This window comes from Neovison vison, chromosome 11 (genome assembly GCF_020171115.1).
Source record: "Neovison vison isolate M4711 chromosome 11, ASM_NN_V1, whole genome shotgun sequence".
Classification (NCBI taxonomy): domain Eukaryota; kingdom Metazoa; phylum Chordata; class Mammalia; order Carnivora; family Mustelidae; genus Neogale; species Neogale vison.
In genome coordinates this window covers 141,046,658-141,071,778 of record NC_058101.1, presented here as the reverse complement: position 1 = coordinate 141,071,778, position 25,121 = coordinate 141,046,658, and the positions used below count along the sequence as shown (strand labels likewise).

General features: G+C 34.1%; 1 protein-coding gene and 1 non-coding gene across 3 annotated transcripts in view; one reads left to right on the top strand and one right to left on the bottom strand.

The window, feature by feature from the left end:
• Nucleotides 1-25,121, bottom strand: part of FBXW7 (F-box and WD repeat domain containing 7) — a 230,031-nt gene that overhangs the window by 39,415 nt on the left and 165,495 nt on the right. The gene's annotated exons all lie outside the window — the stretch shown is intronic.
• Nucleotides 10,984-11,090, top strand: LOC122890688. Its single transcript, XR_006381138.1, has one exon. It is a non-coding gene; the product is annotated as a U6 spliceosomal RNA (small nuclear RNA).

The following is a 25,121-nucleotide window of genomic DNA, read 5'->3' as shown; positions in this document are numbered from 1 at the left end:
GTAGGGGTTATTTGACCTTTATGAGTTCTGGTTTTTGTAATGGTAATTACCATCTACTTTACCAACCTAACCCACAGTCATTGTGAGGACCTAGGAGATGCCCAGAGTATAGCAGATATCCTATAAAATAATAACTGTTATTAACAGGAGAGAAAAGTGAGGTAGAGAATTAAGTGCCTTGCTTAAGGTTATGTAGCTGTATTAGAACCTTAGACTTTGGTCCCAAGTTCACTACTTTTAACTGATTTCTATTAGATATGTGACAGCTCAAGTTAAGCTAAAAAAAAAAAAAAATCAGACATTGCTAAAGAGGGGAAAAAATTACATTTTGCAAACAGCAATTACATATGCAAACATAACTAAATCTTGCTTATTCAGTTCATGGAATAATTATCTGGGTCCATATGACTATGCTTCTGCTACATGTGGGAAATCTGAAGCAAAGACATGGTAGCGATTGAGGAAAAGGTGACAGAACCTGAAAGGTTTAAGTTAAAAATAATTAAGAAATAACCACCTATATCCCAATATCTGTAAAATCCTACTGAGGACAAATAAAAACATTACAGTAATAACCTTTCTCTCCCCAAGATACTTAAAATCCAGCTTGTAAGACAAGAAACTAATAGAAAACAGTATCTATCAAGTGCCAAATTGGATAGTTTAGTAGGAGGTCAGAAAATAAAAAATAATTCCAACAGTCTGAAAATATTTCATATAAAATGCTTTTGTTTCTAAGCTTAAAAGACAGAAGTTTGGTAGATGTTGAGGAGAAAAAAGGAAATCATCCCTTGTGGGCCAAAGATATATCTGGAACTACCACTGTCATTAGCTTGAAGAATTAACATCATCTGTAAGTCTTCTAGTAGTCAGTCTTACAAGGTTCATCAGAGCATAACCTATTTAGCAATATATCTCCATATACAAACATTAAATATTATAATTAAAATATTCTTTAACTTACTAGGAATGGTTTCTTCAAAAGTACTTTCTGCCATGACTCATTCTCCCATTTTAGGTATAATATGTGTCTTTCTGTACAAGAAGAACTTTACTGTGTGGGTGTAAAGACTGTTGACTTTTTATTTAGTTATAAACACTGACTAATAGGGGGTCCTTCTGTTTCAATAGGCACTTATACAAGATCATACACACTAGCAGTTTGTACTCAAGGGGGGACTGGTGCAGAAAGAAGAGATTTCTTAAATAAATACTCATCCAAACCTTATAATCTCTCCCAAACTTGATGAAAAAAAAACAATAAAAAATGTAATTCAGGGCAGTAGGGTACATAATTCATTGACTTTCACCAAAATGTTGGAAAAGGACATCTGATGTTAAGAAAAAAAAATGCATGACTTGCTTGGAAAATTAAACATCTTGTTCTACATCCAGCCCTTTCTCTTCGTGGCCTGCCCCTCTAGCCCCCAAACTCAAAGCCTCCTTTTAAGGAAAATTCTTCATTGATAAAAATTTTCAAGTCATAGAAACTGTTCATCATGTCCAGAACTAGGAAAAGGGCTACTGTAAAGTAGAAGGTACGTAAGATTCAAACACATAAAGTATGGTACTTTATAGAATAAATATGCAAATATTAAGTATATATGTATGTATGCCTAGAGAAAAGCCTATGTAAATACATAAATGTATTCACAGTGGTCATCTAAGTGCCTTAGTAAGAAGGCCTTTTTCCTCTTTTTTCTTACCTGCCAATAAACAAATTTACTTGCATAACCTTTGAGCACCTACTCTGCTAATAACTGTTCTAGGCTCTAGGTATAAGATGGCAAACAATGCAGATGAGCCTTCTACTCTCACATAGTTTACATTCTAGGAGAGGGGGAAGACACATAATAAGTAGACAATACACGAGTAAGATAATTTCATATAATGCTTAGTTTTAAGAGAGAAATAAAACAGGGTGCTATGAAAGATGTAGGTACTAAGGGTAGTAGAGAAGTGTGGCTAATTTTGAATGGCATCGCCCAGGAAACAACTGTTAAGTCAAAATGAAAGAGTAGCAGCACCTAGGATCAGCAAGAATAAGGCCAGTCTGGCTAGGATGGTGTGCCGGGCACAAGATGATGTCAGACAGATAACCAAGGGCCAGATCATGTAGGAGGATCATGGTCAAGAGTTCGGATTTAACTCTAAGTGCAATGTGACCTCATTAGAGGATTTCTAGAATGAGAGTAAACACAAAAGAACTTCTCTATGTATTTTTGCCTATATTATTTTTTATACTTTCAAAAACACATATAAAATTAAAGACTGCTCACAAAATAATTCTCACTTGCTGAAATTAGAAATACAGAGACAATATATAGCTGTATTTGAACTTTTTCAACTCTTTCATCCAGCAATTACTCTTCCATTTCCTCATACTTACTCTCCAACTGAGCGCCTTTCCCAAAAGGTTCCTAAACTTAGGAAAGAGAATTGGAATAGCAAATAAGACTTAGTCTGCACCATATGCCAAGCACTATCCTAAATCTTTATAGCAGGTAACTCAATTCTATAAGAATGGAGGAGTATCTACTATATCATATCTCTATTTCCTTGCTCTTCTACTTTCTATGTTCTGATTTTATCTTTACATTTGATAATTTACTCCTTTTGAGAAAGACAAGAGATGTTGGGCTCAGATCTCTGTAGATGGATCTGCCAGCCTTCTTTTAGCAAATGTCTACAATGCTAAAAGACAATGGTGAAAGACATGGTTACCTTTAGTTATTAGAGACAAAAGGATTTTACCCAAGGTATACTTTTTACTTCTCTGTGATCATAAAAAATTCCAGAAAATAATCACAGAATCTCAAAGTTGGAAAAAGCCTTCCAAAAGCTTAGTACAGCCTCATGTACAACCCTACTTAGGTACACCCTTATTAGCATGTAGTGATCCAAGATCTGCTTAATCTAAAATACATGTTTTTCTCAATTCGGTAATCTTTTATTGGTTTACTTTCCAATTCTGATAATTGTGTCCAATTATAACATTTGATGAGCAGATACATAGAGTCCAGACTCAAACTTATTACACTTTTTAAAATATAGCCTCTCTTCTCATCTCAGTCATCTTACAAAATTTCCAGAAGAATTTAAAATAAGAGGGGATAACTTTAACCAATCTTTTTAAAACTCTAGCTATGAATCAAAGTCTGTGGACTAGGACTTATTTCACTTATTCAAAAACACTTAATAATTCCATATTGGTGGTAGGCCACTAAGAAACATAAATCACCCCAGGTTCTTACTCTGGAAAGTATGCATTATGGAGAGCTTTAATCAATTCTTTACTTACTTTAGAGTAGCTTGCCTACTCTTTAAGTATCTGTGTTTGATACAGCTGTCAAGTAAGGAGGAAAGAACCCAGTAATCATGCCCCACTACATTTAAAAAGGAGGATTCTAAAGATTCATTTTAGAAACATCAATTTACATTTTAAAATAATTACTGTATATATAAAATTTAACAAACTGCATTCTTTGCTTTGAAAGAATCAAGAATTATCTGACTAGCATAATGCCTACATGATCCCCTACCTTTTTAGGAACTTCCAACAGACTATAAAGATTCAGTATATAAAAGCAGAGTACAAAAAAAAGGCTGCTCGAAATAGATGGGTCATAAATGTGGTTTGACATAATTTTGCCTGTTATGGAAATATTTTCAAAATAACTATTCATCTGAAAAGGTATACGATCTATAGTAGTTTTTTATTCACAGTGAACCGTAAGATCAATGGTCAGGAACACTTTGACATTTTGGCAAAACCACTATAATAGAAATATTTTATTTATACGTTATTTTCTTTATTAAAAAGCTATTTCATATTTAAGAACGCATTTATCTGTAAACACTCAAGACCTCCAAATGTTTAAAAATTAACTTTGAAAGTCTGCCACACATGATACATGATTCTAAAAAGTTCTTTCTGCAGGATGGATATCGTGAGCTTTCTTCCAGCTGTGTGAACTCCTGGTATATAATGATGGCACAATGACTACCAAACTAATGTGCACTACAATTTAAAAACTTCTCTGTGCATACAGCTGGTCCACTGAGAACCGTTACATGGTGATTTGAGAACATTCCTCAAAAACTGAATCTTCAATTCTTTTTAATTGAGTCAATACATGTTCAAACTCTTAAACATGAAAAAAAATCCTATGAGGAATAGCTTAACTATACTAAAGCATATAAAGTCAAAGTTAGCAAAAAGATGTTGAACTATGGAATATTCTTAAAGTTGTAATATTTTGTTAGCTCTTGGGATAAAGACACACACACACACACACACACACACACACACACACACCCCTCTTCATTTTCTGCCTTTCCTTTAAAGTTATTCTATCAAGAGACAAATATTAAGAACATATTTTTCAAGAGATGTTAAATGAAGACATGGTAATCATCATGAACACAATGTAAAGAGATTAAAATCAAATGGTATTTTAAAGATATTTTTACTCAACTAGCTTTTGCAAAACAACCAAATTTTGTTAGACCAAGATGTAATTTACTCCCCACCAATTCATTTATTTCAAAGACTTTAACTTTGTGAAATGTATTACACTTGTTTTTCCACATAGGTAGTGTAGAAAAAGGAAATTACTGTGAGAAAACTTATGGTGAGTCTCTAAACCCAAATTCCACTGCAATATTATTAGTTTCATCCAAATGAATCCTGCCCCATATAATGGTTTCCTGTTTTCTAAACAATGAAACAAGGTGGGAGAAAGAAAACTAAACAGTGATTCAAACATTTTATTTTGATAGATCTACATCTGCTACATTCAAGAAATACCTAGCCAGGGTTCTTGAAAGCCAGGCACTAAGCAAAAAGTAGCAAAACTGAGCAAGATGTCATCTCTATCCTGGAAAAACTACTAATTTGGGTGGAAGGACAGTCAAATAGATTTTTAAAAAAGGGCAAATCAATGTAATTGGTAAAGGAAATTGCTCAATTTATATGACAATGCATAGAGCTAGAAAGAGGAAGAGATATTTCCAAGAAACACAAGGTAATATTTTAAACCTAAAGAAAAAAGGGAAAATAAACAATACTACACTTAATTTGAGTGCTCCTTTACTGCCCACCATTAAAAATATCATAAACTATTCCAGCTTAAATAAGCAACTGTTTAAAAAATAAAGTTTTCTTAAGAAAATGAAGCATACAGAGAAGAGAACTGACAGGAACTCTTCTAGATGCTTACAAAAAATTCACTGAAGCTATCTAATGACCGCATGAAGTAGGTACAGTCTTTCAGATGAGGAAACAGGTGCAGAGAGCTCACGTAACTTCCCCAAGGGCATACAACCATTATAGGGTGGCTGGGATTTGAAGACAGGCAAATCTTGGTCTCCAGTTTACAGAAAATGATAATAGGGTTTTCTACCTACATACCAGTAAGTATTGGTAGTTAATAAATCTCTAGGATGTTTCCCAAGCAATTTCAGTATGCAGATGTATGATGTATGCATGAAATCTATGTTAGAGTCATAGCAGACACAGAGAAAGAAGAGACAAACTAGATAGCTAATTGAGTACTCTGATACACTTTACTGCTAGGAATTTATCAAGAGCAGCTTGACAAAGAATTAATACACTACTGCCAGTGCCTCCTTGGTGAAGGCCTACTCCCATTATCTTTGACATTATATTGAGGGTAGGCAGCCATTGGTAGGCAGAGTGAATGAAAATCTATCTGATGAAAGGTACTTACAGTAATACATGCATTTTTGCTTCCTTTTCTAACCGTCCCCCCACAAGCACTATTTTTACCCTCACTTCCTCATGCCTTTTTCTTTATATCTCTAAAACATGAAATAATGAAAAAAAGTTGAGAACAGAATACAGCAAAGTATCTCATTGGAGCCTCCTTTTGAAAGAGATAGTAGGTCTTTCTCCGTTACCCAAGTTATCTGAACACTATAGAAAACTGGCAAAAGTTATGTATCCCAATACTAAACAAACGTTTTAAATGTTCTCATTGGTTATTACAACTCCAAAACATTTAACAGGGAATTATGACTTCCACTTGGTTTTGACTTTTTTAGTTTAGTAAACAGCCTAAACATACATGACTTGTTAACTAAGTAATAGTGTGGGGGGTATTTTTCGGGGTTTACATACAACATATGCTTCAATATGTGGTTATACTTTGGTCCTGCTTCTTAATTTCATCACACAGATCTTTTTGTAAGAACCAATCCATCTTTAAAAAATGTGAATTTGATCCAAGTGTGGTTATCACTTCCTAGGTATAAACATCAGTTCCGATACATGCGTATCTCTGTGATTCTATCCTATACTGTTTCAACTAATTATGTGTATTCTACCTGGGATACATAATTACAACAAATGTAGGTTTAAATGGTTATTTTAATTTCCTGCAAACACTCATTCAGTTGTATTTATTTGGATGCCTATCATATACAAGTTAAGGACAGTCTCAGCTTCATGGCTGTGATAGGAGCTTTTATAGTGTGGTAGGAGAGGAAGATAATGAAAGAAAACAAAGTAGAGATAAAATTGGCAGGTAAATGCTGCAGTGTTAAGAAAATGCATTATGTTAAGGTTTTTACCTAGTCTGGGGGTTCAGAGAAGACTTCTCTGAAGGAATGACTAAAATGTGTTGTGGTGGGGGAAGGGTACCCCTATGGCTGTAGAATAGAGGTTCTATGGCAAGTACAGAATGAGGCTAGAGGAGTAGACAAGGGCTAGATTATGCAAGACCTCATAAAGGTCTTTACCACAGGAGTAAAGAAAAGCTTATACTGGATGTTGGTCAGGGGAAGGAGGTAATCAGATGTGCCACTTGAAAAATCATTCTAAATGTAATATTAAAACCAGAATGGAAGTGAGAGTGGATGTGGCAGAGATTATGTGAGGAAGTTATTCCATGAGACCAGGCAAGAGAGAATAGTTGCTTAGACTAGCTAGGTGAAACAAAGATGAATAGAAGTGAACATTTAAGATATTTAGGACATAAAATGAATAGCATTTGGTGACAGATTGATTAATTGTGAAGAATAAAGGAGGAGGAGTTATCAAGGATGAGACCCAAGTTTCTTAAGCAACAGGATGGGACATGAGAGAGGATACTAGACAAGAGTCAGACACTAGACAAGTTTGCTTGTTTTTGTTTTCTGGGGTAGGGAGGATCACGAAGTCCATGATTGGTAATATTTGGTTTGGTCATATCCAGGTGAGGAAATCATACTCCAGGTAGCTCTGGGAACTCAGAACAAAGGTCTAGACTGAGATAAAAACATGGGAATCATCTGTGTATAGGCCTTCTCCAATTTCTTTCTCAGAGATACCTTCTCCCCGTTCTAGAGCTGTTAATCACAGTACTTGAACCAATGCCTTGTCACAGTGTAGACACATTATTTGCCCATCTTTCCCATTAAACCCTCATCTCCATGAAAGCAGTGACCACTTTCATTTTGGTTCTTTTACCTCGGCTGCTTATGTAGTCCTTACACTTATCAGGGTATAATATTTACATGAGATAATGAACAATGTAACACGTACCTTAATCAATATAGACAGAATTACAATAACTGGAAATTATTGATTTTCAGTGTGATTTAAAAAACTCGTAATTTTCATTATAAGGAAAGGTGATACAGGTGAACACATTTTATAAATTTATTATTTAGTGATATGTTATATATAATATTATTTGTAATATCTTATATAGCTATATACATGTACTTCCCCTTCAGGGAAAAATAACAAAATTTTCTAGATATTTACCAATTACCAATGAAAGCATAAACCAAACTGGAAGAAAATACAGTTTGATATACAACAAAAATGCAATTATCTTTGTTATTAAAAGTCAACCTGGCTTAGGACTTCCTGTACCTTTAAAAATGCCCAACAGAATACAAACTTTTACTATTCAAAGGGCCATACATGCTTTTAACATTAAATATGTACATCATTTCCCACAAATCTCAGTTAAGGTATTTTATTTATTCATTGGTATTAACTCAACAGATAGCATTTTTGGATCTCCATTTTACTGATAAGAAATCTGAAGCATGAGGGGCGCCTGGGTGTCTCAGTGGGTTAAAGCCTCTGCCTTCAGCTCAGGTCATGATCTCAGGGTCCTGGGACAGAGCCCCACGTTGGGCTCTCTGCTCAGCAGGGGGCCTGCTTCCTCTCTCTCTGCCTGCCTCTCTGCCCACTTGTGATCTCTGTCTGTCAAATAAATAAATAAAATCTTAAAAAAAAAAAAAGAAATCTGAAGCATGAAAGTTTTTGAGAGTTATCAAAAGCACAATATTTGCTTTAAAAAAAAAAGGAAATATTTGGCAGTATGTATTTTACTCTCTATGAACAAAGTAACAGGCTAAATGCCATTTCCATTAAAATTAAATTGGATACTACATATTTTACATGTGATTGGCTATTTTTATTTTATTTAGCTGCTTTTTATCACAATCTCCCACGGAAACAGGATCTACCAAGAAACACTATAGTTAATGAAAAGGGTCAAAAGGAATAAGATCCCACTGAAATACTTTTTTAAGCTACTGATAATTATTTCATTACTACTTCATTTGGTTTTGTGAATATGAAAAGCATGTAAGTAATAATTTTAACAAGAGATTCATTCTGGGGCATACCATTCACTTCTAACTTTGAATGGAGATAGAACATAATTCATCTTAAACTTCAATGGAGTCAACAATACAAAAAGAGGCATTTCTAAATTTTCTTTTGTTTTCATCTTCTAAGAAATATTTTAACACTTATATATTAAATCTGAAAACGTGTTATATTGCTCAAAGTTTATATACTTTTGTATATAATCATAGTATGGGAATTTTAAGTAAATATATTGAAGATAAACAGTGCAAGATGATGACAGACACTAGCAAGCAGTTTCAATGCTCTTTAAATTACATTAAAGAGAAAATATCCTAAAATGAAAAAGGGAAAACTGATAAAAAATATTTTTAGAGGAGGCTGTGGTTGGCCATTTATTACTTTTTTGTATTAGAGTTAATTAATATTCTAAAAAGGTCTACAAAACGCTGAACAACCTCTCAAGCTTTGAATTCATAGCACTGACCTTAGGACTTTCTCAGAATGATTTTTAATGCATCCTGTTATTAGTAAAACCTGTTCAAATACATGCCCCATCTGCCAACACCCCATCTGCAAAAGAGCGTCTTATTCTTGTAGACAGTACAAGTTCTGCTTGCTTCCTTCTCTTCTCTACATACCAGCTGTATGGTAATGAGTATGAGCAGCTGAAAATACTGCACGATAACAAAGCTAATATGAAAACGGCAGAACACCACTTCCCCTCAATGCAGCAGTTGCAGCATGAACACTGCAGATAAGCTACTATACAGAGGTCGGGTGGGTGAGAACTTCATTTGTGTGTATTGGGGGAACTGGGGGGGGCAGGGAATACACATTTGTGTGTGTGCATGTTCGTCCACATGCGTGTGTGTTAAATATGGGGTTTCCACATAATTAAAAAATAAAGAGAACTAAGAGCAGTACAGGGTACCAAAGGAAGATCTAAATTTCTAAGCACTTTTGTTAAGACTTGTGAATCAATTCTTTAAATGTTTTAAGTCTCAATTCTTATGTAGTAATGATATTCCAGGGACCATTTTGACAAGGTAGTTTTCAAATATGTTAACAAGTATGTTTCATTTCCTAATTAACTTATTTTGGGGCCTCTAGGGAAAGAAATGGAGTCAGAGCTTAAGATCATAATGGAAACTATTTGCTAGACATTTTAGCAACCAACATGTGAATCAATAAATTCTATTTTTAAGGGCAACTTGGTGGCTCAGTGGGTTAAGCCGCTGCCTTGGGCTCAGGTCATGATCTCAGAGTCCTGGGATCGAGTCCTGCATCGGGCTCTCTGCTCAGCGGGGAGCCTGCTTCCCTCTCTCTCTCCGCCTGCCTCTCTGTCTACTTGTGATTTCTCTCTGTCAAATAAATAAATAAATTCTATTTTTAGTTCTTATATAGCAATTTAAATTGTTTTAATATAATGGGCATTTGAAGCCAACATATTTATTCTAAACATCTGAGAGACTCCAAACAAAATACTAAGAGAGCACATGTTACCTTAATTTAGTAAGACATAAAGGGGTTAACTTTTATACATATGATAGTCACACTGAATGAATCTACATAATGTTAAGTAGAACCAAATCACATTAACTTTTTATGTGCAGTAGCTTTCCATTTAGAGATTAACAGTCACTCAGGAAACTAAGAAAAATGACTGTTCAAAATTGGTACTATACATTTTTGAAGAAACGAAAAATGAAAAAATATTCAAAACACTAACCATTAGTAAAAGAAATATGTATTATGTCAGGAGAATTGTCATTTTAATCAACATACCTAAAAAAAAAAGTCTTGTGAACTTCACAATAGTTTTTAAGTTCTTCTTGCAGAACCGTACTTTCTATAGGTTATTTCATTTTATTCTTACTATAATCCTATGAAGTAGGTACTTCTATCTCCATTTTACAGATGAGGCTTAGTAAGTGGTGAAGCTAAGAATGTAATCCTAAGTCTAAATGATTCTATCATCTATGCTGTTAAGCACTCCGCTATTCTGCTATAAACTTTATAAGGGTGAAGATTTAAGTCTGTGCCATTCACCATTGTACTCCAAATGCCTAAAGCCGTCCCGGACTCATAGAAGTTATAGATTGAATAAGTGGAAAACTACTCAGTTGTTTCTGAGTGTAAATCAATTTTAATGGGAAAAAAACTATCCATTTTGTAATAACCCTAATCATTCTGATACTGAAAAAAAAATACCACTTAAAGAATCTTAAAATAAGATTGTTTAGTAATCCAAGTTTTGTTCACTGGTCAGATTGAAAAATTAAGTCCTTATTAAAAAATTCTCATAGTTAAACATCCATTTTTGAAAAGGTTGGTAGCGATAGAATGAGAGCAAAATTGCACTAATTTCAGTGCTCACTTTGGCAGCACATATATCAAAACTGGAATGATACAGAGAAAATTAGCATGGCTCCTGCACAAGGATGACACGCAAATTTGTGAAGCATTGCATACTTCTTTTTTAAAAAAAGAGCAAAATTGCACTAATTTTAGCATTTTGTCTATTTTTGCAAATCCACTTACATGTCCTCATTTTTACTGTCTAACACTAAAAGTACATTTTTCTTATTAACTAGCTTAACATATTACTTGACTTTGAATATAAATCAGGGCCATGAGTTTCCATAATATAAAAACTTTTGTATAATATATATAAGAACCTAAATTGAAAGAACTGTTCGAACTTAAAAAACAGTCCCATTCATCCTTTAAAATGTAAGACATACAGCTAGCTACATTTTTGGAAAGAACAAACTTTTAACACCACTTACTGATTCAAAAATTCCACAAATTCAGACAAGATTTACAAAAACAGTATTATACTGCCCCTACATGTTCAAACTAGTAGCAACAATGACATTTTAAAATCCAAAGTGATAATGCAGAGATTTCTGTGGATTATTGAAAAGCTATTTAAGCTTAAATTGCTCCCAAGTGAACTATATAAAATCACTCACACATAAAAATGTAATTAAATATAGGAATAACCCACAAGTTTCAATTTTCATTTTCAATACTAGGAAGGAGAAAAATTTAAGAGAAGTTCATCCAATATTACATTTTTTCTCTCAAAACCGATTTCTCTATTATTACATGTAAATATTACAGAATAACAATAAACAAATAGCTATCCATGTGATTTTAGAGTCAGTATTAATTTGATAATGTTTGAGAAATACTTGCTCCAACTTGCTTTTCCTCTAGACCTACATAAATGTCAATAAAGTTTATAAATATATGAATGTTTATATGAAGACTACCAAAGTTACAAGAGAAAACTTGATTAATCTCAGATTTACTATTTAAAAAAATCTATATTCTCACAATTTAGGAATAAAACACTATGCATGCAAATAAAGAGATGTGCTGCATCAAGAGGTAAATGGAATGTGAATTGCAATAACTGAATTGTAACTCCTAACATTTAGAATGTTGTTGACTTTACCACAAGTGCTAGTCCTTTCTGCCATTACTTCTATGGTGAAATTTCTATCATATTAAAAAAACCTTGGGGTGCCTGGATGGCTCAGTTGGTTAAGCGACTGCCTTAGACTCAGGTCATGATCCTGGAGTCCCAGGATCAAGTCCCACATCGGGCTCCCTTCTCAACAGGAAGTCTGCTTCTCCAGCTGACTTCTCTCCTCTCATGCTCTCTTTCTCATTCTCTCTCTCTCTCTCAAATAAATAAATAAAATCTTAAAAAAAAAATCTTAAGGGCATTGGGTGGCTTAGTCAGGTTAAGCATCTGCCTTCAGCTTGGGTCATGATCCCAGGGTCCTGGGATTGAGCCCTGCATCGGGCTTCCTGCTCAGTGGGGAGGCTGCTTCTCCCTCTCCTAAATCCACCACAGGCATTCCCTCTCTCGCTGGCTCTCTGTCAAATTAGTGAATAAAATCTTTAAATTATCCCTATCATTATTTATACCTACCATAAACATATCTACTAAAAATTATATCTACCATTATTTAACTGATTTATATGTGAAACACACATTAATTTATGCAGCTTTCCACAAGTCAGAAATAGGGCCAAGAACTCTAATCTGACCCAGGAACAATGCAGAAAGAAATCACTAGGTGAGCCCGGTAGGATATTATTGAAGTTTTCGTCCAAGAATATGAAAAAATGAAATAAAATAGAATCATATTTAATCTTTCAGAACCTCAAAATACTATTCTGTGCTAGATACTATCTAACAGTATTTGAAAATCAATAGATTATACATATCAATAAAGTCACCAAGCCAGAGAAAGTGTGCGTCGATGTATGCATGCATATGTATGTAGGTACCCACATATACATACAGAGAAACTATAGGACAAATTACCACCAGATGATTTAGAAAAGTGTACCACAGAATGAAGCAGTCTGGTGACACAATGTATACTGGAACAGACCAAACATGTTGTCCAATTGTAGGCAGAATTCTCAGGGTCACTAAAATGTTAACTTATATAAAAGGTTGGACTTTTTCTGCTTTGTTCACTAATATATCTGAAGTGCCCAGAACTTTGTTCACTAATATATCTGAAGTGCCTGGCAATTAATGGATGCTTATCTGTTGAATACATTAATTAATCCATGTTCCTCTGATTTTGATGTGACTACAAAATGGGGACAATGAGATACATCTCTGAGAGACAGAAAAGCATCTGTAGCCTCCTTAAAGGAAGGAAGGTCTCTGCCTTACTCATCTCTGTTACAGCAGCAACACCTACAGGAAGTATGCCTAATATATATTAGCAGAATAAAAACTAATTTAGTAGTATTAATTTCCATGAAGTAAAAAAGTGACAGAGGTTCTCATTCCTCATTTAATGAATATGTCTGCTAACGAGAGTTATATTTCTCACTGAAGAAAAATAATATATAGGCTCTGAACTACTATATTATATGGAGCTTAGTAAAATTTAGGTATTCATTTATATAATGTATGTTTTAAAGGATTTAAATATGCATGCACTCAGAACTTAAGGCTTTAACTATTTTGACATTTCAAAGTATATTCCATTTTTTTGTATGTGGGTGACAGCTGTAAAACTCAAAGGTCTGTGGAGTTAGTTCCACAATTTTAGAGAAAGCTGTGTTGCTGACTTCAGAACTTTTTGGAGTTTAGAAAAGTAATATGGTGCATATATTACTGAACACTTCCAGTATATTATACATTAATATTTTTGCAGAAAGTTCACGAGTATTCAAATAATAAAACTGATTATCTTAGGTTACTTAGAGTTAGGTTTGGCTAACTTTAAAAAAAATTCTTAGCTCTCAGGGCATGCTGGACATCTGGTCTGCGAACAAGGGACAGTGGGCAGCAAGTTTATTTTTTAGCATATTTTTCATCTGTCTCCCATACTACATCTTAATAGCCCTTGCCCTGTGATGTTAAAGTAACTGAACTATTTGAACAGATTGTTATCTATCAACAACAGGGATAAAAACTCAAGGCAGTTATTTCTACAATGTAGTTGTAGACTTACACATCACAGTATAATTTGTTTTACATTCATATCTGACAATTGAGGTACACGTAATAAGAGGACATCACTTGATGACAAAAACATCTAGAAAGCAATGTTGTCAGTAATAAGATACTAAGGCCATCATAAGCTGTGGGACCAAAGTAAGAATTACGTATTTTAAAACCAAGGATTACATAGCAAAAGTTACCCCTTACAACACATGGAAACTAAGGATCTGTTCACTCAACAACCTTACCAAGGTCAGTTTACCACAGTGTTTGTGATGCTAGAGCCAGATGCCTGACATAGAATCTCCGCTCTATCACTTACTAACTCTAGGGCACATTACTTACCTTCACTATGCCTCAGACTCCTCATCTGTAAAATAGGGATACTATACTACAACACCCACTTTACAAGGTTATCTTAAGGGTTATATGAGTTCATATGTGGAAAGTATAGTGCTTCCCCTGCATCCCAAGTTAGACTATACTATTAACCCTATTTTACTATCATCAAAACACTAACATTAGTGACTATTTTCTGTTTCCATAAAATAAGCTCCATGAGGACATGGCCTCTACCTAGTTCACTGTTATAGCCATAGGTTCTAGAAAATTTTCCAGCTCTGTTCTGAGTGCTCAAAACATATTTTCTGGCTGATAGTAATACTGATAAATGTCATGTCAAGATATAAGCAATAATTTGCAGCAGTATAAGTGTGAAATGTGAAAAGAAGAGATGTAAGCACAAGCAATAATACAAGTCCCTTCTGCCCATCAATTCTCTCATCATCTGCTTACTAGCAAACACCATGTTTTAATTCAAAGTTACTGTGAAGCCTTTCCTGAATCATTTGCTTTGAGTATTTTGTACTCATAGTACTTTGTACACAGGTGCATTCAAGCAAAATTATACTTTTGTACTATAAAGGTTTAAGGTTTTTACCACCAGACTATCTAAGATGCATAAAGGATTGTAACTTTTCACTTTTGTATATCCACAGGTACAGGGGATGAAGAATCATCACTTTTATTTATAGCTAGTACCCTGCACAATACAGAGAATAAGACCGCAAGAAAATTTATAATTTATATTCTGTTTACTCAAGTTTATGCATGACACATGAAACATTCTTAAGAAAAAAAGGCCTGAAAATTAGCAAGACAGGAAACAACATGTGCTGGAAAGGATGTGGAGAAAGGGGAACCCTCTTACACTGTTGATGGGAATGCAAGTTGGTGCAGCCACTTTGGAAAACAGTGTGGAGATGCCTTAAGAAATTAAAAATAGAGCTACCCTATGACCCTGCACTACTGGGTATTTACCCCAAAGATACAGATGTAGTAAAAAGAAGGGCCATCTGTACTCCAATGTTTATAGCAGCAATGGCCATGGTCGCCAAATTGTGGAAAGAACCAAGATGCCCTCCAACGGACGAATGGATAAGGAAGATGTGGTCCATATACGCTATGGAGTATTAAGCCTCCATCAGAAAGGATGAATACCCGGGGTGCCTGGGTAGCTCAGTGGGTTAAGCCTCTGCCTTCGGCTCGGGTCATGATCTCAGGGTCCTGGGATCGAGCCCCGCATCGGGCTCTCTGCTCAGCAGGGAGCCTGCTTTCCCCCCTCTCTCTGCCTGCCTCTCAGCCTGCTTGTGATCTCTGTCTGTCAAATAAAAATAAAATCTTTAAAAAAAAAAAAAAGAAAGGATGAATACCCAACTTTTGTAGCAACATGGACGGGACTGGAAGAGATTATGCTGAGTGAAATAAGTCAAGCAGAGAGTCAATTATCATATGGTTTCACTTATTTGTGGAGCATAACAAATAGCATGGAGGACAAGGGGAGATGGAGAGGAGAAGGGAGTTGAGGGAAATTGGAAGGGGAGGTGAACCATGAGAAACTACGGCCTCTGAAAAACAATCTGAGGGTTTTGAAGGGGCGGGGGGGGTGAGAGGTTGGGGGAACCAGGTGGTGGGTATTAGAAAGGGCATGGATTGCATGGAGAATTGGGTGCGGTGCAAAAACAATGAATACTGTTACGCTGAAAAGAAATAAAAAACTAAAAAATTTTTTTAAAATTAATTAATTAATTTTTTTAAAAAAAAGAAGAAGAAGAAAAGGCCTGATAGGATTTAAAATAGAATGGTCTGATATGTGGTAACCAAAAAATTTTAAAATTAATTAATTAATTAATTAAATTTTAAAAAAAGAAGAAGAAGAAAAGGCCTGATAGGATTTAAAATAGAATGGTCTGATATGTGGTAACTAATTCTTTTACTGACTAAAAAAAAAAGTAGTGACAATAAACCATATGAGATCAATTGAAAATGCTTGAATTTTTCAAGTTCAAAATTTTCAAGCTGAAAAATTTCCCTCAGTTTTAGTGCAATCAATATGTGTGTAGGGAAAATAACCAAAGGAAGTCACATTTTAGTTTACTCAAAAAAAAAAAAAAAATCAGGTACCCTATTAAAATTTCCCTCCAAACTTGCTCATATCACCACCCTGTTCTTTCTTCTCTCCAAAGTATTGTAATTTTTTCCCTTTATTTCAGCATTTTCTGACATTTTTTGGCTACTGTAGAATCTCAAAAGTGCCACAGAAATAACTTTACCCTACGTTTGTTTCTCCTTCGTTTTCAAAATTGGTAAGTAGTAATTACTTTTAAAATTAAATGTCAAATTGTATCTGAGTTTATTTAAATTTAGAAAATAAAATACTCAAATCACAGCTGCACAGTCATTTAAAAACATTTAGTAAACAAAAACATGCCATATTCTTAACAGGACAAAAACTCCTTCAGAATCTTCCAAGTTTAACACATACTTCAACAAATTAGTCATAAGAATATTTATACTAACTTTCTCCTGCATATCACTAGGAGCATAAAAAGACAGGAAGGGTAATTTCTGAACTCTGAGAGTTTATAGCCTAACTGGGGAGACAAGATAACTAAATGGAATAACATCACCGGGCAGTACATATTTGCCTAAGGGCCAAAGGTAATGGTAACAACTACAGTATGTTCCACTGATGGGTAAGGACAACAGTGGATGTAATCAGTGCCAGGAGAAAGGTTCCAACCAGAGAGGGAAGCTAGACTGTGAGGTCCTGGAAAGAATCTAGAAAGAAAGAGACACAAAACAGACTGGTCTGGGGGAAAGATGGAGGATGCTGGCTTTTTAAAGGATGTTGGGGAAACATCCATCTATTTCTAATTGGCTAAGAATTCCATGAAATGGATATTGAGGGGCGCCTGGGTGGCTCTGTGGGTTATGCCTCTACCTTCGGCTCAGGTCATGATCTCAGGGTCCTGGGATTGAGCTCCGCATCGGGCTCTCTGCTCAGTGGGGAGTCTGCTTCCCTCTCTCTTTTTGCCTGCCTCTCTGCCTACTTGTGATCTCTGTCAAATAAATAAATAAAAATCTTTAAAAAAATAAAAATAAAAATAAATGGATATTGAGTTTCATGAATGACTTTCAGGAATCAAGACATTTTAAAAGAGCAGACTTGCAACAACTACTTTCAGTAAGAATCATGGCTGGACAAGATTAAAAAAAAAAAAAGGTAAACCTGGATTGGGGGTAAAGGCAAAACTACGCCAGAAATGTAAAACTAAGTAGTAGTGCTATAAAGAATAGGCAAATATTTCTGGCAGCTGCTCTTGTTAGTATGAGAAGTACTCTTGTCGTAATATTATTAATAGCAATATACTTTGGGAGGGACTATTTACACTATGCAAATATTACCCTAAAATTCAGAAATATTAAAGGATAAACTAAGGTGATGCAAAAACTGAAATAATCCTAAGACTTACAGTAAAGATGGTGTAATTAATCATAAAACTATACATGTGGATCATCTGTCCATATAAAAACACAGATTATAGTTTTAAAACTATAGGAGGAGTAGAAAAAAACTGTAGTTGAAAATAATACAGGTGACAAGTCCATGACAAATATTTTCCAGAAAGAATAAAAAATAAAATCACACAAGCAACAAATAATTTCTTGATTTACATAGATCATTCACTTATATGAAGCTGTAAGTATAAGCCTATCTCATTTTTTCAAAAGGAAAAAAATTCCCTATGATAAAAATCTAGACTGATACAATTAGAAATACAATGACGTAGTATTAACTAAGCAAAATCCACAAAACTTTATCACATAGGGATAAATATCCTTAGAATATGATTTCTTACTCTTTAAACAATAGAAATCCCTCATGCTGGTTTTTAATTGGTATTGCTTTCTGGAACACAATTTAACAGTATTTCTCAAGAATCTAAAGAAGTTCATACTCCTTGACCCAATAATTCTACTTCTAGAAATCTGTGGATAGAGATGTTTAGGATTCATGTATAAAAAAGTTTAAAGCAGTTCACTGTCTAAATCAACAACATGAGGAAAATTTTGGAAGAGCAGACTATATATTTTTAAGCAACTACAACTATGGGAAACCATCAACAATATATTAACAATGAATTAAAGTACCAATATTCCTAAAAAATTATTTACTTAAAGTTGTTATTATGGTTATTTTTCAGCAGTGGAACTACTGGTAATTTAGTAAACTATAAAGGAAAATATTTTTTCTAAATTTTACATATTGAGTATGTCTTATTTCTATGAAAAGAACTAAAAGATGTTAATTATTGGAAGAAAATTAAAATTCCCTGTCCATCATTGAATTTGGAGGATTTGGGAGATTATTAAATTCAGAAGGGTACTAATTCACAAGCTGGCTTTAGCAAAAGAGTTTATGATGGCCTACTTTGGAGGTACATACAAAATCTTCCTACAAATGGAACTTACTGTAGGGTAAGTAATTAGATATCTTGTTTTTTTAAAACAAAGGTAATACACCTATTTGACAAAACTGGCAGACCTTTGCTGAAGAGGTACTAATAGACTGGTCAATAGTCTATGAAAGGAGCATAATAGATTAACATTACATACTACTTAAACTAACTGAATATTATACATACAAAAAATAGCTAATTAGATTATGCCTGAATAAGGTTAAAGTTTTGAATATAGGTTTATCTAGTATCATTGATAACTCAACAATGAAGAAAAAACTTAAACTTAAGACAGCACTGAAGCTAAGAGAGGTAAAATGCTGTTTAAATTTTTGTCCTCACTGTCAAAAGTACTGGTTGAGCAAACTGATGAGAATGACACTGCACTGCAGTCGGAGGATGCTTTATCTGTCCAGACAAGCTGCTCTCAGTTGTCTGCCAACCACAGACCCTGAAGTATGACAAAGATTCTCTTCTTGACCAAACCCTAGATAGGCTCTGTTGAGCTCTTTTTCAGCTAGGCCTTGTCCTTGGGCACGTTGTCAAAAGCAAGAATCCTACTCAGTTTAACCAGACTCCTCCCAATCTTGGTATCTGACCACCTTCCATAACTGCTGGGTTCCTCATCTTCTATCATCCCCCACTTGATGTCTGACCACTTTGGTTACACTGGTTTAGCCAGAAGCCCCCCACTCCATCGGTGTTTCCTCTTAGTAATTTTCTCCCCACTGACCCCTTCAAACTGTTCCTTGGCTATAAACTCTCACTTTTCTTTGCTGTATTTGGAGTTGAGCCCAATCTCGTTCCCCTACTACAAAGCCCCTTTGTAGTAGTTCCTATATCTATAACACCACAGTACCCCTGAATAAAGTCTATCTTGCCATTTGAACAAGTGTCATGAATAATTTTTTAACAGGTATCATCACTCACTCAGCTTACAAAGACAACAGGCAAACATGCGTACTGTTCAAATATCTCTAGTTTTTTATTACTATAATTATTGTGTAATCTGTAGGTTAATTTCATAAGTGAAACATCTTAAAAGAGATTACACCAAAAACCCTGTATTTATAAATGCTTTATCATATCAAAGTTATTTGTAAGTTACTTGTTTTAATCTTTGAATCTATTTTCTCACAGAAACAAGGTCAACAATGATAGCCTCCCAGGCTTACCCTACAAAATACTAAGAGTAGTTGAAAAGTGTTAAGTTCACATAAAAACAAAATGTATAAAGAGAACGGCTACTGCTATTAGCTGCAGCATTCATGCACTCTGCAGCTAAATGCAGCTTTACTACTCACCAAGAAAACTGGGGAAGATTAGCTGGTCTGAGACTCCGTTTTCTAGTCTACTGAATTGGAGAGAATACCTAATTTAAAGTACTTAACAAACATTTAAGTCATTTAAGTATTCAGTGGGTTAAAATATACAAAACAACTAAAACAGTGCCTAGAATACATAGTGGGCTTTCCTAAAAAAGATAGCAATTATTAATAGCCTTATTATACTAATACTGTATATTAAGAAGAGAATAAGCAGTGTCTTAAAATTCTAGCAGTTAGCCACACAAAGATTCTTTTCTACAAAATTACAAAAGAATTAGAAGAGAAGATGATGGTTTTAAAGGAAATGTAAGACTTACAGCTTTAACTAACAATCTCATTCTGAAAATTTACCATGAGCTGAAATATATATAAGCAAAAAGATATATGCACAATATTTCACACAAACCTAGACTTCACTCTTTTTTGAGTATGAGTAAAGATTTATTAAAACACAGTCATGTCCATTCACCCATTCATTTAAGTATTATCTATAGCTGCTTTTGTGCTCCAGTGGCACAGAAGAGTAGTTCTGATAGCAACTATAGAGTCCACAAAGTCTAAAATATTTACTGGCCCTTTGAAGAAAGTTTGACTTAAGCTAACCTGGAATGATAAAAATACACAGGAGTGATATTCACATTTTCTCAAATGACACAAATATTCTACTTTAATTTCTACTTTTACTTTGAAGAAAAATTATTTTAAATGTGGTATTTTGAACAGAATTTGATATGGAACATAATTCCTACAAAACTGTTTCCAACTATCAGAAATCCCAGTCATGTATTTCATTATTGCTTGAGCTCTTTTGTCTCAGGAGAACAAGCCCTTGTCCCATATTGACCCCACCTCACCACCCTAATACCCCACCTGCAGTTCTCCACACTCTTCCCTTTGTTGTCAATGCTTATGCAGCACAACTGGTACACAGTTCAAGCCCAGGAATATACAGGAAACTCTCAAAACAATATTTTGTCTGCAAGTCAGCAAAGTCCAATAGCTTTAAAAGCCCTATATAAACCACTGCCATTTGCATGTCATCTGGAAATTTCTATCAAAATAATAATAATGAAGAGTAACTTTATGAGAATATTGTGAATGTTTAAAAAGCTTCCAAACAAAATGAGTTACGAAATGAAATTTAAGCACTGAAGTACATTTTCTTAGTATTATTATTTGTAAGATGTTCTTTCTCTTACCATTAAAAAGAAAAAAAATGCTGCCAGATAAGCTACAAAATTCCATCAAAATGTATCTAAGGTACATTATTTTTTATTTTAAACACTTCTTAGGTATGTTCAAAATGCGAAAAAATAATGTACCTTAGGATTTCATAAACAGCGTATTACCATAATTAGGCATTCCAATTTCAAAAAAAATTTAAAATCTCCAGTGATTTTATAGATTAAATAAGCTTTTCCTAGAAAATTCCTCTTCTACTAAAAGACAATTCTTTTAGAATACTCAACTAGTACTCTCAAAAGCTCTTGATCCAATTACCTATACGGCTTTTAAAAATATAGATAGATCCCTAAACCTTAATCCAGATCTCTTACATAAGACTATCCAAAAGAGTTGGTAACCCGGGATTCTATGTTTTTTTAAGACTGACTGATTTGGAGTGTGAGCAACCAGGGGGGAGGAGCAGAAGGAGAGGTAGAAAGAGAATCCCAGAGTGTGGAGCCTGATAGGGAATCAATCCCACAACCCTGAGATCAGGATCTGAGCCCAAATCAAGAGTTGGACGCTTAACCGACTGAGCTACCCAGGGTCCCCATGAGTCTACACTTTTAACAAGTTCCAAGTGTAACTTAGTATCAAGAATGCCCAAGCAATCGTAAATAAATAATGAGGACCTTAATACTAAAAATATTTTCATTTACAGTAACTGAGTCACAGCTAGACTGCTATTTCTGTACTGTTCTTAGTATTAAATCCAAAGTACCTCTGAGGAGAGACCAGAATAATTTATATAATATTAAATTTGACTACCAATACCAATATTACACTTAATAGTAGGTCAATAAATTTTCTGAAAATATTTCAAGAGATATAAATTGAGGTTGTGGTTATAGCAACTAAAAGATTGTTTCACAATTTTTTGAAGTTATTTTATTGTACAAACACTAAATGGATTAACATCTATGAGGGATGGAATGACAATAAAATATCATGTTTTTCAAATTTTAATAGGTCAAGACTGTTACAAGTCTTACTAAGAGGTCAATCTTAGTGCACATTAGCTCACTGCCTAGAAGAAAAAAATGGCCTACAAAATACAGAAATCTACCTGCTTTATGTACTTTGGGTCAATGTAGAACAATCTGCTTGAAAGCAAAATATGCCCAGTGTAAGAGATATACTAGATGTTACACATGAAATGACTATATATCGTACCAAAAGTCTTCCTTAAATCCTTGATAAAGAAAAATAATATTTTTAAAATGTTTATTATCAATTTACCAAAGTTAATAAATTAAATAACAAAGAACATGCAAGCCAATTAAAAACTATCTAAATTAACCAGGCATGAAAGGGGGGGATATAATTACACGATCCCTCTAGTATTTCTAGTACTCAGAGTCAATGAGTTATGCAATAGTAAGTTACTGGCAGGTAGGCAGTCTGAAACTGAATGTGTTTTTTAGTTATCTTCCCAAAAAACTTTCTTGTATGAATTTTATTTTTCAAATCTAGTTCTCTTCTGCTGTTACAAATGCAAGGCTATAAATTAACATAACATAGTAACCCAGAAAAGTCAAGCTACATAAGTGACCCTAGGAAGCCCTCAGGGAAAGCCTTGAAGTTCTCTATTAATTTTACAGAATCTGCTCCCGAGCCTTTTAAGTTTCATGTACATGTTAGAAAATAATGGTAGAAAACATACATTGTGATATAATGAAATAATCTGCCATATATTGTACCTAAGAATTTATTAGAAATACTCAACAAAGAACAAGATTATCTTGATTGTTAATATCTTAATCCTTTCATTTAAAAACCCCACACTTCTTTTCCTCCATTTAAAAATTTACTTGGGTTGGTATTTTCTTTTATAGAAGTGTTAAAATAATAAATTAGTTTATTAATGACTTTAAAGCTATTAGAGGTCTCTGTGTTAAATGCTTAAATCAGAACAGTGACCTCATTCAGAAGTTGTAAAAGTGACAAAGCAAAAGAAGACAAAATAAACAGTTTTCTGACAACATAGTAAAGAAAAAAATAAGAGGGTGATGGAGATATTTGTATTCCATGTTCAATGTTCAAACTATATTACTTAAACTTCACTCAAAATATTTTCAACATGGCTAACACTTGTTTCGAGTAGAAGTGGAAACTACTCCAAAGGAGCTAAGATAATTAGAAAACACATTTTTACGAAGGATAAGTCCCAGCAAATAAAAGATTGTTTTTACTAAGGAGAAAAAAAAAACTTTTCAGGTGTTGTGTGTTGATCTTCTTATTTAGTAGAATATTTCCCCTTATTTTTTTTCTTCTTAAAAAAGGGAACTAAAACATTAATAGCACTGTTACATGTAAATACCCATTAATCTCAGATTTTTGTGGGGATTTTTGGTTTACTGTGTTCAGGATCATAAACATATTTTAGATCTAAAAATATATCACTCTAGTTAATAATTCAAACTAGCAATACCAAGTTAACTCAAAAAATACAATAAAACTGCTAATATTAACAGGGTCAGAACTTGGTGAGGGAAAGGAGAACGTTATCCTGAAAAACATCCAATAAATCATAACTTGATTATACGTTAGCACAAGTTCTACAAAATGTTAGTTCAGGATTGTCTATATATAAACTCTATCGTAACTGCCACACAATAGCATGCTATTTTTATTTTCTATAACAGCAAAAAGTCCCTATTACATTAAGTTTGAATTAAAGAAACAGCAATTTAAAATAATATATCTCTAAGGGCCAGATAAATCTAGGGAACTTGGAGTACTCTTTAGAAAGAGTTAATGTAATTCCCATGTATAAGAAGAATGCCACCAGCTTCTTGCTTTTCCCACAGAATAAAAACTACCAATTTGGGGTTGTAGTATTTGCCAACATATTTTAAAACATAGTTTTTACATTTACCACTTTAAAATAAATTTAAAGGATTCTAATATCATGAAAAATAAATGAGACAGGGAACAAAAGATGGACTGGATAACCTTGCCCTCCAGACTTCTGATCATACTATTATAACTACCACTTATTTAAGTTTTATCTGGCTACATAATGCACTGATAATTTTATTTATAAATATCAATTGAAAGCCCAAGCATTTCTTCACTAAAGGAAAAAGAAGTACTTCATTTAAATAAATATTCCTATTTTTCAAATGCAAGACTTACCCGTCTTCGACAAAAGGGGAGGCCTTGGGCAATGATGCTAATGCTAAATATCTTCATCACAGTTTGATGTGGCAGAGGCTCTTTTGCACTTTTAAGATCAACAGGAACCAAGCCATGGTTTAAAGTAGCTTTTCCTGGTTTTGACATTTTAAAACTCCTCTTGGTTTATGAATACTTTCTACATGTAATACAGGCACATTACTAAAAATTCTAACCACCAAATTAAAATATAATTTGCTAATTAAAAAACAAACAAAAAAAAGGCTGAGAACCCAAGGCCTGCTGCTTTTGTCTTTCAACCTTCTCCTACCAAATGTCCTGACCTGTCTGAGGCTTGGTGAAGTGCAAACTATCCTAGAATAGCCAGGAATTATAAACTAGTGAAGTGAAAGCTCCTGCTCCTGCCAGTCAAACAGCTGGTGAACCTCCCATACAAAGTCAGTAATGTGAATACAGCCAAAGCAGGGCAATGCTGTAGGGTCTCTTTTAAACTTCTCCAAATACTAACCCAGGTATTCCCTAGAAAG